This window comes from Panthera onca, chromosome B1 (assembly GCF_046562875.1).
Source record: "Panthera onca isolate mPanOnc1 chromosome B1, mPanOnc1 haplotype 2, whole genome shotgun sequence".
NCBI classification, from domain to species: domain Eukaryota; kingdom Metazoa; phylum Chordata; class Mammalia; order Carnivora; family Felidae; genus Panthera; species Panthera onca.
In genome coordinates, this window is record NC_138342.1 from 131,533,171 (window position 1) to 131,550,053 (window position 16,883).

The 16,883-nt window shown below is 38.4% G+C and overlaps 1 long non-coding RNA gene across 1 annotated transcript in view; it reads left to right on the forward strand.

The window, feature by feature from the left end:
• Window positions 1-16,883, forward strand: part of LOC144616129 (uncharacterized) — a 386,882-nt gene that overhangs the window by 300,748 nt on the left and 69,251 nt on the right. The window contains exon 4 of the long non-coding RNA XR_013555115.2: window positions 6,275-6,455. This is a non-coding gene — a long non-coding RNA (uncharacterized LOC144616129). The remainder of the gene's footprint in view (window positions 1-6,274; window positions 6,456-16,883) is intronic.

Sequence of the window (16,883 nt, forward strand, 5' to 3'; positions counted from 1 at the left end):
ACCAGGTCTAGACGACTTGTCACATTCTGAGCCCACTCATCCTAAGGTCTCAGGTGTCCTCAAACTGCCTGCTTTCCACCACTTCCCCATCTCTCCAAGAGCTGACTTCCCACCAGCCACTTGATTTCAGATGTATGTCAGCTCAGGTGTTAGTTAACAAGCAAGGTGTTTGCTAACAAAGGCTTAACACCTCCTGGAGGTATTTGCATTTTAATAGGGAACCATTACAAGAGTTCAGATCCCTGAAGGAAGGAAGCCTTGATGGTAAAATGCTGGGAGTCAGCGTGGGTATTTTAGAGCAGGGAGCTCTCTCTTTAGATCCTAACTCCAGAAAGCTAGCCCTGCCTACAGTTCTCCGGAGTGGAACATGAAATCATCGTTCCTGTTCACTCTTCCTGGGCTGGAGATCAGCTCCCAAGGTGAAGCGGGCATCTCTGAACAGCAGACTCCAGAGCCTGGTCCCACGGGATGAGATGTCAGCATTGGCTTTTGAGGAACTGAAGAGCAGTCACTCAACCCTGGAACACTTCTGGGCCAGACTCTGCTTTAGGTGCTGAACTTGCAGGTAGAAGTTAAGTGCAGTTGCAAACCTCAAAGAACTTATCCAAGAACTCACTCTTTAGCAAGGAGATCCCAACAGAGAGGGGAGCATAAAGGAAGAAGTGTGTCCAGCTTGAGGCGAAAGGGAAGTTTCCTCACCACCAACTGCTGTGCCTCATTCGGCTTCTTGTACCACCACACCCACACCCTCATCATGTACAAGTTTGGGGCTTTTTTCAAATGATAAAACTAAGGTGAGTTCATTTTAGAAGTTTCCAAAATTATAAAACCGCACAAGGAAGGAACCAGAAATTACTGATAATGTCACCATCCCTGGAATCAAAAATTAACCGATATTTTATGTTCTTCTAATCTTTATACGTAGGGATTTAGTTTTAATGACTATAGATACATATACAATATATATACATATGTATGTATATTAAATATTTATATATATATTATTTTGTATGTTTTCCTCCCCTTTTACCATATGACAAGAGTTTTCCCATTATTTTAAAACAAAATTTTGATATTTATTTTTGAGATAGGGAGAGACAGAGCCCAAGTGGGTGAGGGACAGAGAGAAGGAGACACAGAATCCGAAGCAGGCTCTGAGCTGTCAGCACAAAGCCCAATGCAGGGCTCGAGTCCATGAACCACGAGACTGTGACCCAAGCTAAAGTCGGACGCTTAACCAACTGAATCACCCAGGCACCCCAAGAGTTTTCCCATTTTAAACATGCTTTGAAAATGTCATGTTCCATAGAATAAAGGGTAGTAATCAACCAAATAGAATTTTGTGATGTGTTGAGGTTTCTGCAAACTCTCTATTCTCTTTATTAAACACTCAGACTCTTTGGAGAGCTGTAAAACTAAAAATCTTAAGCATAAGGAGCCTGCACTGAGTAATATATAACTTTTTAGGATAATGAATCTTAAGGAAGAAGGTTTGAAAGTATTGCATTTCATTGACTTTAGTTCCTGGAAATTTGAAACATTACCGACTTCCACACCAGCCATTGCTTTGTGACTTCTGTTACCTTCTCAGCAGTGTTTCACAATCCCCGAGTCTATTTTAGGTTAGGAGTCTTTAATAGGTATTCCATTATAAAGGAAAAACTAACAAGTCTTTTTTTTTTTTTTTTTTAACAAGTCTTATTATTTTTGGGAGAATTTGGATCTTTTCTCCTTTGGATGTCAGGGTGCTAGGGATCAGAATGATATAGGCAAAAATATATTTGCTTTGAGATTCCCCTGCCCATATCTATCCAATAAGGTCTGATACTAATTTATTTTCACAGAAGGCAGCCCCATTTCTGAATAGGTATTTTTCTTCTGAAAGGGGAGCTTCTTGGTTTTCTCGGCAATCTGGATATAGCTAGCCACTTTGTAAGACAAAGCTCATTGTATGAATTATGGAAAAACTTCCTTTAACAACTCCTGGTACCTCAACCACCAGTATAAACAAGAATCACCTGGAGAGCTTGTTAAACTGCCCTAGGCCCCTTATTCCAATTCATTATGTCTGGAGTGGGCCCAGCCGGACTTTTTTTTTTTTTTTTTAAGTTTATGTATTTTGAGAGAGAGAGAGGCTGGGAGGGGCAGAGAGGGAGGTAGGGAGAGAGACTCCCAAGCAGGCTCCTCATTATTGTGCAGAGCTCCATGCCCGGCTTGAAGTCCCAAACCGCAAGATCATGACCTGAACCAAAATCAAGAGTTGGCTGCTCCTGGACTGAGCCACCTAGGAGCCCCTGGGGAGACTTATTTTTAACACGAAGCCCCAGGGGTGTCTAAGGTCCAAGGGCCACCCTTTGAGAAACATTCCCCTACCACGTAAATGTCCAATTCCAGCAAGTCCCTTCGCACTCTGGCTCAACTCTTGAGTCCCAGCATGCTCAACTCCCAACCCTAGACCCAACCATTTCTGTCATCCTGATGACCCAGTTTTCAGGGTGGGTTAGCACTTGCTGAGTACCAGGTCATTCGTAGTACTTCCCACCTTCCCAACACACTCTTCTACCCCATACCTTCACATCATCCCTTTTGTCCAGTGGGGTAGCTGTCCTTTTCCTCTGGACTTGTGACCAAATATTTCCTTGTCTGTGAAGTCTCACTCTGTTGTACAGGTAGAATAATCGGTTCCTTCTCTGTGGTTTTAGAATCTTGCTGCTCTTAAATACGCACAACAGAATTGCTTGCATGTTTGCTTTTCTTCTAATTGGAAGCTCTCATGGGTACAGAGACCATATCATCCTTTTATGAGCCTGGTGGTTTCCTGCTGTTGTTCTGAGTACTTCTTATATATTAGCTTCTTTCATCCTCCTAACATCTCTATTGTAATATTATTTCTATATTGCAGCTGAGTTAAATTAGTAAAAAGATGAATGAATATTATGAATATTTATTGAATACAAAAATTGAGGTGGAAAAGCAGTGGGAACAGAACCCATGTCGTAGGCTTGAGTCTCAAGGGACATGGGAAATGATTGCCTATATTGTCATGGGATAATGAAGGTAATGGCACACTGATAATTCGGTATTTGAAAGAAAATTATTTACAAACATCTGTTTCGATAGTTTTTGTATATGTTGTGTTGCAATTATAGTTTAGCAATAGAAGTCATTTCATAATTTTTTAAGTAGCTATTCAAAAATGTGTTGTGGAGACCTTTCATTTATGGTCACATAGTATTTTTCTTCAAAGATGTATTGTTCTGGACAGATCTTCAGTCAGGCTACAGTGAGACTCTCTGTATCCCAGACATACTAGCTTCCTTTAGGTTCTTAAACACCTCATTTTCCATTCTGCCTCAGAGCCATCACCCATATGGGCCCCTCTGCCCGAAAGGCCCCTTCTCTCCTTGCCCAGTCAATGCCAACTCCTCTTGCAAAGCCCAGATCAAATGGGACCACCCCTAACATTTTTAGGGCTCAAAGCAAGAGTGCAAATGAAGGTTCACCTGCTATAGACAGAATTTAGACTTCTCAGACCCCCCTGAATTTCCACATGAGAATGTTGTGGTATAAGGACCACAACTCATGGTTCCATGCTAGTGGCCAAATCTTCATCTCCCTTGTTTGCCCATCCTTGGTTTCTTTTCACATTGTGAAAGGACTGTGAGCATCAAATGTGTACATCAAAGCCCTTGCATTCTCACACTCTACAAGCAGCCCTTCTTGACCACCCCCGAAACTGAAGGTGTTTGTACTTGCCCCTTTGGGATGTTAGACACAGATGAGGTCCTTTAGATGGGGATTCAGAGGTTCAGGGCACCCCAGGCATTGGTGGTATGGGAGGTAAAGCCTCCTTCAAAGTGTAGGTCTGGGGACTCTTGACTCGGTCTATAGGTGATGCTGAGCTCAAACATCCCTTTCTGAAGAAATTGACCCTGCCCCTCAGACACGGCCAGATTCTCCAGTTAAACTTTCATAGCACCTCCTAGTTCCCTTTGTAGCACTTACAATGATAATTAAATAATTCACAGTTTAATGAGCTATGCTTAATTGGTGGTATAAGGCCTAAACCCCCCCCCCCCAAAAACTCAGTTTTACAAAGATGGAACGAAATCTGTTTTTGTTCACCTTTGTATTTCCATCGCCTAAAACAGTGTCTAGCACATGAAGGGTGCTCAATATGTATTTGTTACATGGGTGAATGAAGGGAAGGTTTCTATTATCTATTCACAGCACATAGAAATAATTTAAGTCTTCCAAAAAATGTTACACAAACTGCTTCACTTTGTCTCACACATCTCTATTATTATCACCATCAAAGTTTTACATGGTAAAAGTTTAAATATTACAAACAATTTTCTAGCATTTTGGTTCCAAAGATAAAGTCGCCACAGGGATCTGTAGAGACAGAGGGTTTAGACAAGATTTCCAGGCACAAGCCCATGCAGATATGTACAGTGTAAATCCTATACATCTACATAGCGCAATGCCAATATCACACTACACACAGCTTTTTCTTTCTGGAAAATTACAGAGTTCACATTGTAAGAATCAAACTGGAAGTGAAATGAATAAAATATACCCTTCATAGGATTGCATGCAATTCTACTTAGCGATCTTCATAAAATCTTGAGGGGAAAAATCCTTTTTTGAAAGAAAAACAACTCTGGGTGGTGCTCGAAAATTCAGAAGGCAGCTCGAAGCTCTGCCAATGACAACTGTAAGTAATAACATGGTATTAAATTTTATTTTCCATTTTTAAGCCTGAATTTTTTGAAAACCAGCAGGTATGTGGAATTATATTTCTAACAGACATTCTGAAAAAAAATTAATAGTTTTATTTATCTTGGTATGAAAACCTCGATCTTCAAGGGTAAGGTTTTGATTCATTGAGAGATAGGATCCTTATGGACAGAAGGCCTGCATGCGATAGTTTTGGGTTTTAGCTGCTTCCAAGGGTTCTGTTCTTATTTTCCAGCTGCCGATTAATGGGCAAAAATTATCTTCTAAATCTGAAAATCTGTTCTCACTTGAAGGTTCTGTAGTTTTGAATGAACCAGCAGAGATAATATTGTAAATAGATCACTTTTCCCCCAAAACACACTGAGAGAGGACAGAGCCATCTCAGCCTGGAAGCTGTTTTGGACCTTGACCGTCATTATTCAATGAGACCTTTATTCCGGGCCGTGGAAATTCAGAGTGCCACTGAAAGAAGCACCTTTCTTCAGAAATTGCTGAATTTCTCAGGAGCTTAATAAATCTCTGTCCTATGTTCTTTCTGGGAAAGGGCAGACAGCAAGTACTCAAGTTCTAAAAATAAAACCAGTCAAATCAATACATGACGTCACTCAATCTGTCACATCTCCTGTGACCCAGGGCTTCTTAGCACAGTTGGCACTTTGGGCCAGATAACCCAACCACAGATTTTCTCCTGTGGCTTTACTGTGTGGGTTTTTTTTTGTTGTTGTTGTTGTTGTTTGTTTTGTTTTTGTTTTTGTTTTTGTAGGGGCCAAATTTATACATAACACAAAATTGACCATCTTAAACATTTTTAACTCTCTAGTTTAGTGGCATTGAGTATACTCACTTTGTGCAGCCATCATGGGTGGATAACAGTTATTTATTTCCATAACTTGTTCATCTTTTGAAACTGAAATTCTGTTCCTGTTAAACACCAACCCCCAATACCCCTCTCCCCACAGTCCCTGGCAGTTACCTCTTTTTTTTTTTTTTTTTTTTAAGCCTATATGTATCTGAGACCTTGAGGTAAAAGTGAAGCTGCACATGTGTGTATGTGTGTGTGTGATACCATCATTAAGTCAAAAGTTCCGGGAACTGGGTGTTTTCCTTCCCATGTGTGTGTTCTGTGGGGCTCCAGGGACCAGGCCTGTGCTGTTACCTCCCTGGCTTCTATCCTGCCCATGCCATATGTCTACTGTGGAACACAATGCAGGTTGTTATTGTAGTGTTCCTGCCTTGGTTTTCTCCTCTACAAAGCAGGGCTGATCACAGTGCTATCTGCGGAGGATTCTTGTGTGGATTAAATGAGTTAATAAACACAAAATGCCAAGTCTGCCTCATATTCCATCAGGTCCATGCTCTGCACAAGGATGAGAACCAGGGCAGCTTGTATTTGACCCAGAATGTCAGAGCAGTTTAGCTTGTCTAGGTAGAAATAGACATTTAACCCTGTTGTTCTCTCCCTGTTACAATCTATCTCTGAATTGGAGGGTAATCTCTTAGCTACGTATACCTGGATTTTGTTTCCACCCTCTAGGATCAGAAGGCTGAATCAACAGCTCACTTGGAATGTGATTTAAACATGTGTGCGGTGTACAGATAGGACCATCAGCCAGGAGACTCCATGCTCTTGAACCAAGGGATGTTTCTGTTGTCCTGCGGGGGCTAAAACACAAACTACAAGCTTTGCTGAGCCCACCTTTTTCTCTCTCCATAAGGTGAGTCTCAAGCACATGGTTCCTTTTCTGCACCATCTAAATGTTGTTTTTTTCTCTACAGTATAATTTAAATAGCTTATATAGAACCTGACAGATACTAAGTTGGTGATTATGATCTAACATCAGATTTCACAGATCTGAATGCTGCCTCCATCACTTAATGTTTATATAACCTTAGGGTTCTAAGCCTCCGTTTCTTAACCTGTAACATGAAAATAGTCATGGTTGCTGCTTCATACAATTATTGTGAGAACTAATGAGATACCAAGTGTAATGCACTTAGCAAGCAAATACTACATTTATTGTCCATAGGGATACAGAAGCCATAGCAGACTAGACAGGTATGAGATGAGGTTAGGAAAAAAAAAAAAAAAATCAGTGTTTCTCAAGAAATGTCTTCTGGTGAATTAGAATGATGTATTTGTTCTGTGAACTAAACCAATTACTGTTTTAGAAAGACAACCTCTAAAGTTTGAAAGAAATAGCTATCAATAACTGTTTGTTACATGCTAGGAGATGTGCTAATGGTTTTACAGATATTTTCTCATTTATATCTTAATGTAGTCAGTACACTTAGGAGAAGGTATGATCATCCCCATTTTTCAGACAAGGAAATTGAGGCAGACGGAGGCCCGTTAACTTGTCCAAGGTCATAGAACTAGTAAATGACGGGACAAAATCCAGTTTGGTTGTGTTCTCATCCACTGTATAACATTACTTCCAAACCAAAACGTTAACTGATGAGGTCTGTTGATACAGTAATGACCAGTGATGAAATCATCATCATGTCACCTAGTTCTAGGCCAGGCTACAATATGTGCTCTAAAATTCACATATTGCCTTTTAAAGGAAATCTATTCATATGGGTTATGATAGACTGACACTGGTATTATTTTTTTTCACGCAGGACATAAAGCTAACTGTAGTGTTTGATCAAAACTAAAACTCAATATGTGAATGATATTAGTGTTCTTTAGTTGTTTGCCTTAAAATTTGGTGGTTATCAAGTCGCTCTTCATAAAGCTTTAGCTTGACCTTTGCTCACTGGCTCAGGCTTGACGACCTAACAAGTAGAGGTATTCATTGTTGGATAGATCTTCCCATTTTGGGATGAGTAAAACTGGTCTTATTTGAAAAGCCCACTGCTTGAGATTGGCCCAAAACCAAATCATAGCTTTAGGAGAAAAAAAATAGCTGATTGCTTATTGCTTTCCAAATTTTTGACATGTTTTCAATGTAGAAAGCTGTTCTAAAGAAAAGTAGGGCAGGGTGGGGAAGGAGAGAGAGAAACCTTGAAAACTCCACAATATACAATCTGCGTCATTTGCTTTACTAAATTGTTGTTCCTTGCCAGTGTCAATAAACTCCTTTAAGTGGTTTAGCGTGTTTGGTTGGCTGTACCTATGCATAAAATAAACAAAGCATCTAGCATTCCCTTTACAAGTGATGACGATGGGTGCTGTGTAACTACCCAATATAACTCTTAATGAAGGAATAATGAAATTTACCTTGCAGAGGCATCAAAAAACAAACATGTTTTTCTAGTGCCTACATCCATGACCAACTTCTCAATTGCTGTCTAAGAATTTTATATATGGGATGTCTTAAATTCCAATCCCACATGCAAAACAAGCATCTTAAAACCTGTGCTTGTCCATCTGGAATGACATCAGAGTGATTAATTCTTTCACCCTTTTAGGGCAGTGTCAGCTGAGATTCAGAAATTAATCAAGTGCTCAAGGTCTTAAGAAAATTCAAGCTGTTGAATTAAGACAAGATGTTTGCACTGAGTGCTAACAGGAATGAGGTGCTATATGTAGTAACTCGTTAAAAAAATGTTATGTACTGAGGTATTTACATGAATTTTCATTGGAATATCCAGTTATATTTTTACATTATACAATGAAGTCTTAAGAATAACAGGCTGTAAGTACATTGTGTAAGAGTTTGTCAGGAGAAATCTCAGGTGGGTTGGGAAACGCAAAGCAAGCTCATTTTTCAAATAATGAATGATAGTATCAAAGGGATAGAGTTTAATTTTGTTGCTTTTTAAGAAGAGTAATAATGAACTGAAAATGCAAATATAGAGTATATTTGGGCTATCTTAAAAATAGATTTTTTTCAAGAAAAAAATGCAAAAGTTAATTACTTTGTTGTGTGACAGTCTTTGATTTTTACGATTGATCCAAAAAAGGGAAGGGATCTTTAGTAAGTAGGTTTGGAACATCAAGTTCATGGTGTCCTTCCAAGCTGGATAAATCAGGAAGAATGCTCTCTACCAAGAAAGGGATGGTCTTTTGGAAGAGAGGGTAATCAACCTAGATTCTTTCTGCTAGGATAAACATCAAAGTTCTTGTGGCAGTTCATAGAAGAGGAATCCACTTCCATACATTTGGCCAGAATTTTGGCACCTGGCTAAAAAGATTGAGCATCCAAAGCCCTGACTTGAATTTTATTAAAATTGAGTTTTCAAAGGCTACTCTTCTAATTGGAGTGGAGTGGATTGAGTCCTTTGATTGGGATGGGCCCTTAGTATACACATGGCTTGGAGAACTTTCTCCTTTTGTTTCATTGGAAAACTTTCTGTTTTCATCTCTCTGTCCAGCCATGGCCCTCTCTCCCCACAATATTCTTTGAGGAACATCTAGTCCTCTATAAAACATCTAGTAAAGAAGAAAAAAACAAACAAAACATTGTTTTACAAATGCTTGACAAGATTTTTAAAAAGTAATGGAATTTCGTACCAAATCTTTGTCTTTGCTTATATCTAAATTTGATTAGATGTGATGCTAATGATTAGGGAAAAATGAGTAATGATAAATGGTTGTTGAGCCAATTAATGGATGAGCATGACTTCCCAAAGCAATCTCGCTGAAATCCTGCTGCAGGTTTCTAATGAAGCCTGTGTTTTCCATCAATTCCCAAGGAATATGAAGGCAGCCATACTCTTTTGGCAGTGGTTTAGCTAAAATTAAAACTAATAACCTTTTGGTCTAATGCCATTTCTCAAACTGGTGGGAAGCACAGACTTCTGTTGTTTAGTATTTATTGTGTGTGTCTTCCAGATTCTCCGTTGAGGAAAAGGTAGTCTGGCCTTGGGCAGTGGAACCCTAGGCATGGGAATCTGTGCCTCTAATTTTCCCAGCAGCACCAGAACCTTTCCCAGGTAGCCTCAGAAGTTAGCCCCTCCTTCTCAACCACAATGCAAAATGCATCGTTCAGTGCGGTGCAGATACATCTCACTGGCCTGTGCTTCACTGATCAAGGCGCTTATTTTTTCTTCAAAATTTTTATTGTTAGAATTTCCAAATTACATAAAAGATAAAGACTAATATAATAAAAATCCATAGGCCTCGTTTAGATTTATCAGTTTTTCACATTTTTCTCTTACTTATCTATTTATTTATCTTTACTGAACTATTTGCAAGTAAGTTGCAGACTCTGTGACACTTGACCTCCTTGGACCTTAACATATCCCTCCTAGGCATAGGGATGTAGCCACAGAACTATTATTATTTACCCCTAAACTGTATCACTTAATATGAGGTCCATATTCAAATTTCTCCAATTATTTCCTAGACGTCTTTTGTTGTATTGGTTGGTTGGTTGGTTGGTTGATTGATGTAGGATTCAGTCATGGTTGATGGATTGCATCTGGTTGTCTTTTCATTCTCTTTTAATCTAGAATAGGTCTCTGACATTTCTGTTTGTTTGGTTCTGTTCTCATGCCAATGATTTTTCTGAAGAACCCAGTCTAGTCTTATGGAATCTTCTACATTATGGATTTGCCTGATTGATTTTTCATTGTTATATTCAGGTGCTTTGGCAAGAATATTACGTTGGTTTTGTATATTTCTTAATGCTTTACCCCAGGAGTAGTTGATGTCAGATTGTCCGGCCACTGGTGATCCTAATTTTGGTCACTTGGTCAAAGTAGTGACCAGAGGGGTCTCTCTAGAGTGAGGTATATTTCTCCCTCTGGGATTAATAAATAATCCGTGGGGAAACACTTGACTGTGTGACTTTCTGTTTTTTAACAACTTCTCATCTTATATTTTCATGATCCATTAATGATTTTTGCCTGCTACAATTATTACTTGGGGATTGCAAAATGGTAACTTTCCCAATACTATTATTTATTTTTCATTTATTAACTGGTGTTCTACAAAGAAGAGATTTTTAAATTTCTCAGTCTTGCCCCTTCTCTATAATCATTATGGACTCATTTTTTAAAAATTTAGTGTATTTTGATTCATAGCCATCCTTGTTCTTTTTGACACTCAAATGCTCCCAATTTGGTTAGTGGAGGTTACTCCAAGATGACTCCTGTGTTTCTTTGATATGGTGCCATTAGTATGTGAGCACTTTGTTGTTTTCTTACACTGCATTGCCCCTGTTTTTCCCTTGCCCCAAACCTGGAATTTGCAACTACTGTAGCAAGCCATGGTGTCTTATAGTGTGGAATGTTTAGAAATTCCACACTAAACATTCTAAACATTCTTTAGAATGTTAGAATTCCATTCTAAACATTCTTATAGAGTGGAATGTTTAGAAATCATCATTTAGAAATCAACAGCTAAACATTACTCATTCCTATGGGGGAAGTTATTTCTAGCTGCTGTAGGTAGACAATGCTAGAATGAATATAAATTATGAGTTTGTATTAATTCCAAGTAAAAAAATGGAATTGTAAGATTTTTACTTACCTTAATTTTATGTTAATACTTCTTTTATAGTTCAAATATTAGTTCCTAATAATATTAATATATTCATTTGTTTGCTTTATCCTATACTGTACATAAAATAGTTTCATAATTACAATACCTTTTTTACTGCAAACACTAAGCATACTAAGTTTAGATCTTATTTCAGTTCCTTTTTTCCTTAGAATATATCCCATAGAGGATGTACAATTAGAGGAATTGTATTTCAAACTTAATTTAATTAATTATTTTCTATGTTTAATTGTGTTTACAATTCATAAGTGGCTTTTATTTTATGCATGGTAAAATTCACCCTAGCAGAGTTCTATGAGGTTTTTACAAATGTTTAAGTCATGTAACCATACTACAGTCAAGCTAGATAGCATTTCCATCACACTACTAAGTTTCCTCATTCTTTCTGTTCAGTCCCCTCCTTTAATACTCAGCCCCTGGCAGGCACTACTGTCTTCTGTCCCTATGGTTGAGCCTTTTCCAAAATTACCTGTAAAGGGAATCATACATCGCGGAATCTTAAGTTTAGCTTCTTTCACTTAATATAGTGTATTGGTATAATGCAGTTTAATCCACGTTGTGCCAATCAACAGGTTTATTGATGCGTAGGAGTCCTTTGTGTTTATGTACCCCAAATTTTTAAATGTATTCAACATTTGGACACTTGGCCTGACTTTGAATAAAACCCCTGTAAACATTTTTATGGACACTTCTCTCGGGTAAATAACTAGAAGTGGAATTGCTGATTTTTTATTTTAAGCGTATTTTTTACCTTTCTAAGAGATTGCCAAACTGTTTCCCAAAGTGTCTGCGTTAATTTGCATTCCTACCAGCAATGAATTAGAGTTCCAGTTCTAGTTGCTCTGCACATCCTTAATCCTTATCCACACTTACTACTGTCAAAATTTCTCTTCGTCCCTCCCTCCCTTCTTTCTTCTTTCCTTCCTTCCTTCCATGTTCCTTCCTGCCTTTTTCCTGTGCTTTCTTTCTTTTGCCATTATGATAGTTATATAGTAGTATCTCATTGTGGTTTTTAACTTGCATTTCTTGAAAGACTAAAGATATTAAGCATCTTCTACTGTTTTTGTTTGCCAACTGTACATCTTCTTTGCTAAAGAATCCGTTCAAATATCTTTCCCACTATTTAAATTTGGATTCTTTGGTTCCTTACTATTGAGTTTTGTGAATTATTTATAGGTTCTGGATATCTGTCCTATACCAGTTATGTGTTTTGCAAATATTTTCTCCAAGTGTTAAGTTTTATGTTTTAAACTGTCTTCTTTGAGAACAAAAATGTTAATGTTAATCAAGTCCAAGTAATCAATTTTTTTTTATTTTTTAAATTTTTTTTTTGAACGTTTTTTATTTATTTTTGGGACAGAGAGAGACAGAGCATGAACGGGGGAGGGGCAGAGAGAGAGAGGGAGACACAGAATCGGAAACAGGCTCCAGGCTCCGAGCCATCAGCCCAGAGCCTGACGCGGGGCTCGAACTCACCGACCGCGAGATCGTGACCTGGCTGAAGTCGGACGCGGGGCTCGAACTCACGGACCGCGAGATCGTGACCTGGCTGAAGTCGGACGCTTAACCGACTGCGCCACCCAGGCGCCCCCTGAGTAATCAATTTTTTAACCATTTGTGCTTGTGTGCCTTATATAGTCTTTGCCTAACAATGTAGCAAAGCTTTCCTCCCAGATTTTCTTAGAGTAGTTTTATACTTGTGCCCTATATCTGCTTGTACCCTACATGTTATGGTTATTTCTTTCTTTTTTTTTTTTTTTATTTTAATGTTTTTATTTATTTTTGAGACAGAGAGAGACAGAGCATGAGCAGGGGAAGGGCAGAGAAAGGGGGAGACACAGAATCTGAAGCAGGCTCCAGGCTCTGAGCTGTCAGCACAGAGCCCGACGCGGGGCTCGAACTCAGAGTGTGAGATCATGACCTGAGCTGAAGTCGGACGCTTAACCGACTGAGCCACCCAGGCGTCCCTGGTTATTTATTTATTTGACACTCATTTTGTCAATTTCTATAGGAAAAAGGCCTACTTTGAATTTTGTTGGCATGGTTTGAATTTATACATCAATTTGAAAGAGAATTGACATCTTCATAAATTAAGTTTTTCATTCCATAAATAGATCTTTTTGATTTCTCTCATCAATGTATATAAATTTTCAACAAAAGTATTCCACATATTTTGGTTAGATATATACTTAAAAATTTCCTATGTTTGGTGCTATAGTAAATAGTACTGTGTTTTCCTAATTTCAAGTTCCATTTCTAAAAATAAGCTATTAGGGAAATACAAATGATTTTTGAATATTAATATTTCTAAATCACTTATGGTTCCAGTAGCTTATTTTGTAGTCTGGGTTTTTCTGTGTAAACAATTATGTCACCTATGAAAAAAAAAAAGCATTTTTATTTATTACTTTTAAATCTGTATGATCTTTATTTCTTTTTCTCTCAGTCTTATATGACTGGCTAGGCCTTCCTGTATGATGTTGAAGAGAGTCATGACAGAGTGTATCTTTACCTTGCTCCTTATATTTTTCTTTTTTCATTTTTTTTAAAGTTTATTTATTTATTTTATTTATTTTGAGAGAGACAGAGTGAGCCAGGGAGAGTAGAGAGATGGGGGGGTGGGGGGGGAAGAGAGAGAGAGAGAGAGAGAGAGAGAATATCTCCAGCAGTCTCCACACCAGCAGCACAGAGCCCAATATGAGGCTTGAACTCATTAAACTGTGAGATCATGACCTGAGCTAAAACTTAGAGTCAGACCCTTAACCAAATGAGCCACCCAAGGCTTTCTGCCTTGCTTCTTATCTAATATCACTATGAAATATGATATTAATTATACACTTTCCATAGATGCTCTTTATCAGGTTGGGGAAGTTCTCTTTAATTTCTAATTTTTTTGGAGTTTTTATTATGAATGGATTTTGAATTTTATCAAATACTTTCCCTGCATCTATTGTCTTTTTTAAACTTGTTGATAACATGAAATACATTAATTGATTTTAAAATGTCAAACCAGCCTTGAATTTCTATGATAGATCCTCACTTGGTCATAATGTCTTATCTTTTTTGTATATTGCTGATTTGATTTACTAATACTTTAGTGAGAAGTTTTGTGTATATGTTTACAAAAGGATAGTTTTGTTTTGTTTTGTTTTGTTTTGTTTCCTTGTAATATCCTAGCCTGTGTTTCATTTTGGGTAATTCTATTAAAGTATCTCCAACTTCACTGGTTGTTTCCTCAGCTGTGTTGTATCTATTGATAGCCACATCAATGGAATTCTTCATCTCTTATGCATATTTACCTCTGCCATATATTTATTTATAACATTTCTACTTGAGTCCTTTTTTTTTTTTTTTTTTTTTTTTTTTTTTGGTTTTCATCTTTCTGCTAAAATTTTCCTTCTGTTTGTGCATGTGGTACATATTTTCCACTAGATACTTTTACATATATCATAGTTATTTAAAGTTTATTTGCTAATTCCAAGATTCCAAAATCTAGGTCATCTCTGAATCTGCTTATATTGATTATTTTGTCTGAGGATTTTTTTTTCCTCCCTTGCTTTTCTCTGTGCCTCATAATTTTTACTGACTACCAAGAGACTAAAATAAATAGAATATATGTGTGAAAATAGGTATACCTCCTCTCAGGCAGTTAAATAAGAAAATTGAGTCAATTTAGTCAGGACCCAAGCGAGGTTTCAGAATTCTGTTGTTTTTCTTGCCTTCAGTTTCCAATAGTGATGCCTTGTGCTTTGGGTGCAGATTGGAGTGATGGAGTCTTTTTTCTCAATATTTTGCTTTACCCTCAGTTTTCAGACATCTCTGCCCACCTGTACCACAAAGAAGATCTCTTTCTGTGGTCTTGCTTCACACACCCCCATGCCTCTTGTTCTTTCTTGTTAATCATTCCTTGCTAGGCTGGAGTTGAGTGCCCAGGGGAGTTCTCTGTTGTCTTGGTCCAGCCTCAGTCTTTGGTAAACCCTGTGTGCCCCGACCTTTGGTGTAGAGTTTTCTGCCCTTCCTCCCCATGGCAGTCAGTCAAACACTACATGTATCTATATCAGGCCTTGTCTGGGAGAGTATCCTAGCACTCCCCCAGAGAGAGGAGTACTATACTGTTGATAGAAGATCCAGGGCTCAGGACTGTTTCTTGCCACTTTGGCAGGATTAGAGGATCCCCCCGCCCCTTTTCCCCCCAGCAACAAAGTGTCTTTATCTATGCCCTGGGGCAGAAGACTTTGCTGTTCTCCCTAGGGGCTTAGACATTCTTCTTTGAGAGAAGAATGCAAGCAGGGAAGAGAGCTTAAGTTTTTCACAGTAGTTGGTGATCAGCTTCAGGATTGTCTTAGCCAATTCTTGTATGTTTATTTCCCATAAGAACTTTAGAATCAATTTGTCAGTCTTCAGGGGAAAAACCCACTGTGATGTTTTTATCACTGTATTTTTATACATTTACTTGGACAGAAGTAACACTTTTAAGATGTGAACACAGCCTATCCAAGAACAAGGTGTATCTTTCTAGTTGTTCAAATCTACTTTTATGTCACTCAGGCATATTTTAAACTTCTCATAAATGTTTTGTACATTCTTCTAGGTTTACTCTAAAGTACTTTGTATTTTTTTGGGTGTCTTTTGGCTCTTATAGATGGTAGGGATTTTTCTGATGCAAATCCATGTCAGAAAAGAGCCGGAATCTCTCTCTCTCAAGTGGCAATGATGACATTTTAAAAAGTTCTTATTTAGGAAACTTTCTAATAGAGACTAGAAGACTCTGAGTTAATCTTACTCTTCTTAATTGTCTCCTTTAATGGGTCCAAGTGTGAATGGAGATGGGCTACCAGGCAAGATTAAAGTGAGGGGAGATGATTTCTGCCTGGTCAAGAATACTAATGATGGCAAGCAGAGAGGGGATGACAGTGCTACAATCTATACATGATGCTGGCTTCCAGTGGATGGAAAATGGCTAACATTCCCCTGGACTCTATAGTATGAATTTTCTTTTTTTAAATTTTTTAATGTTTATTTTTGAGAGAGAGAGACAGAATGTGAGCAGGGGAGGAGCAGAGAGAGAGATGGAGACAGAGAAACCAAAGTAGGCTCCGGGCTCTGAGTTGTCAGCACAGAGCCTGACGCAGGGCTCGAACCCATGAGCTGTGAGATCATGACCTGAGCCGAAGTCGGACACTCAACCAACTGAGCCACCCAGGGGCCCCTATAGTTTGAATTTTCTATGTCTAAAATTTGACCTTCAGCTTTGTAGTTCCTGACAGCCTTGATTGCTCAGCACAGAGAGAGAAAGCAGAACTCCCTTCTCTTAAAGGCAGTCTGGCATCCACTGGATTACAAGACTGACTGTATATATGAGCAGAAGACCAGCGTGTTCATCTATCATGAAAGTGTTCCTGCTGGGTCTGAACTGCTGTTTCTATAACAGAATTGGGGTTCATACATATCCTCCACAACCAACAGATGGGGGAATGTGGACAAGAAATGAGAAAATCTTTTTGCAGACATTTGTGTCTCCATCCTTGGCAGAGGACTGTCCTTTAAAGCACGAAACACAATGTTTAAAATGAGTACCAGTATCTTACTTGCAAACAGACAAATGCAAGGGTGGAATTCTTTGTGGAATAAGATTTCTCTCTACACACTAGCAAAAGGCCCACTTATGTAATGTAAAGGTAAGGATTTCAGA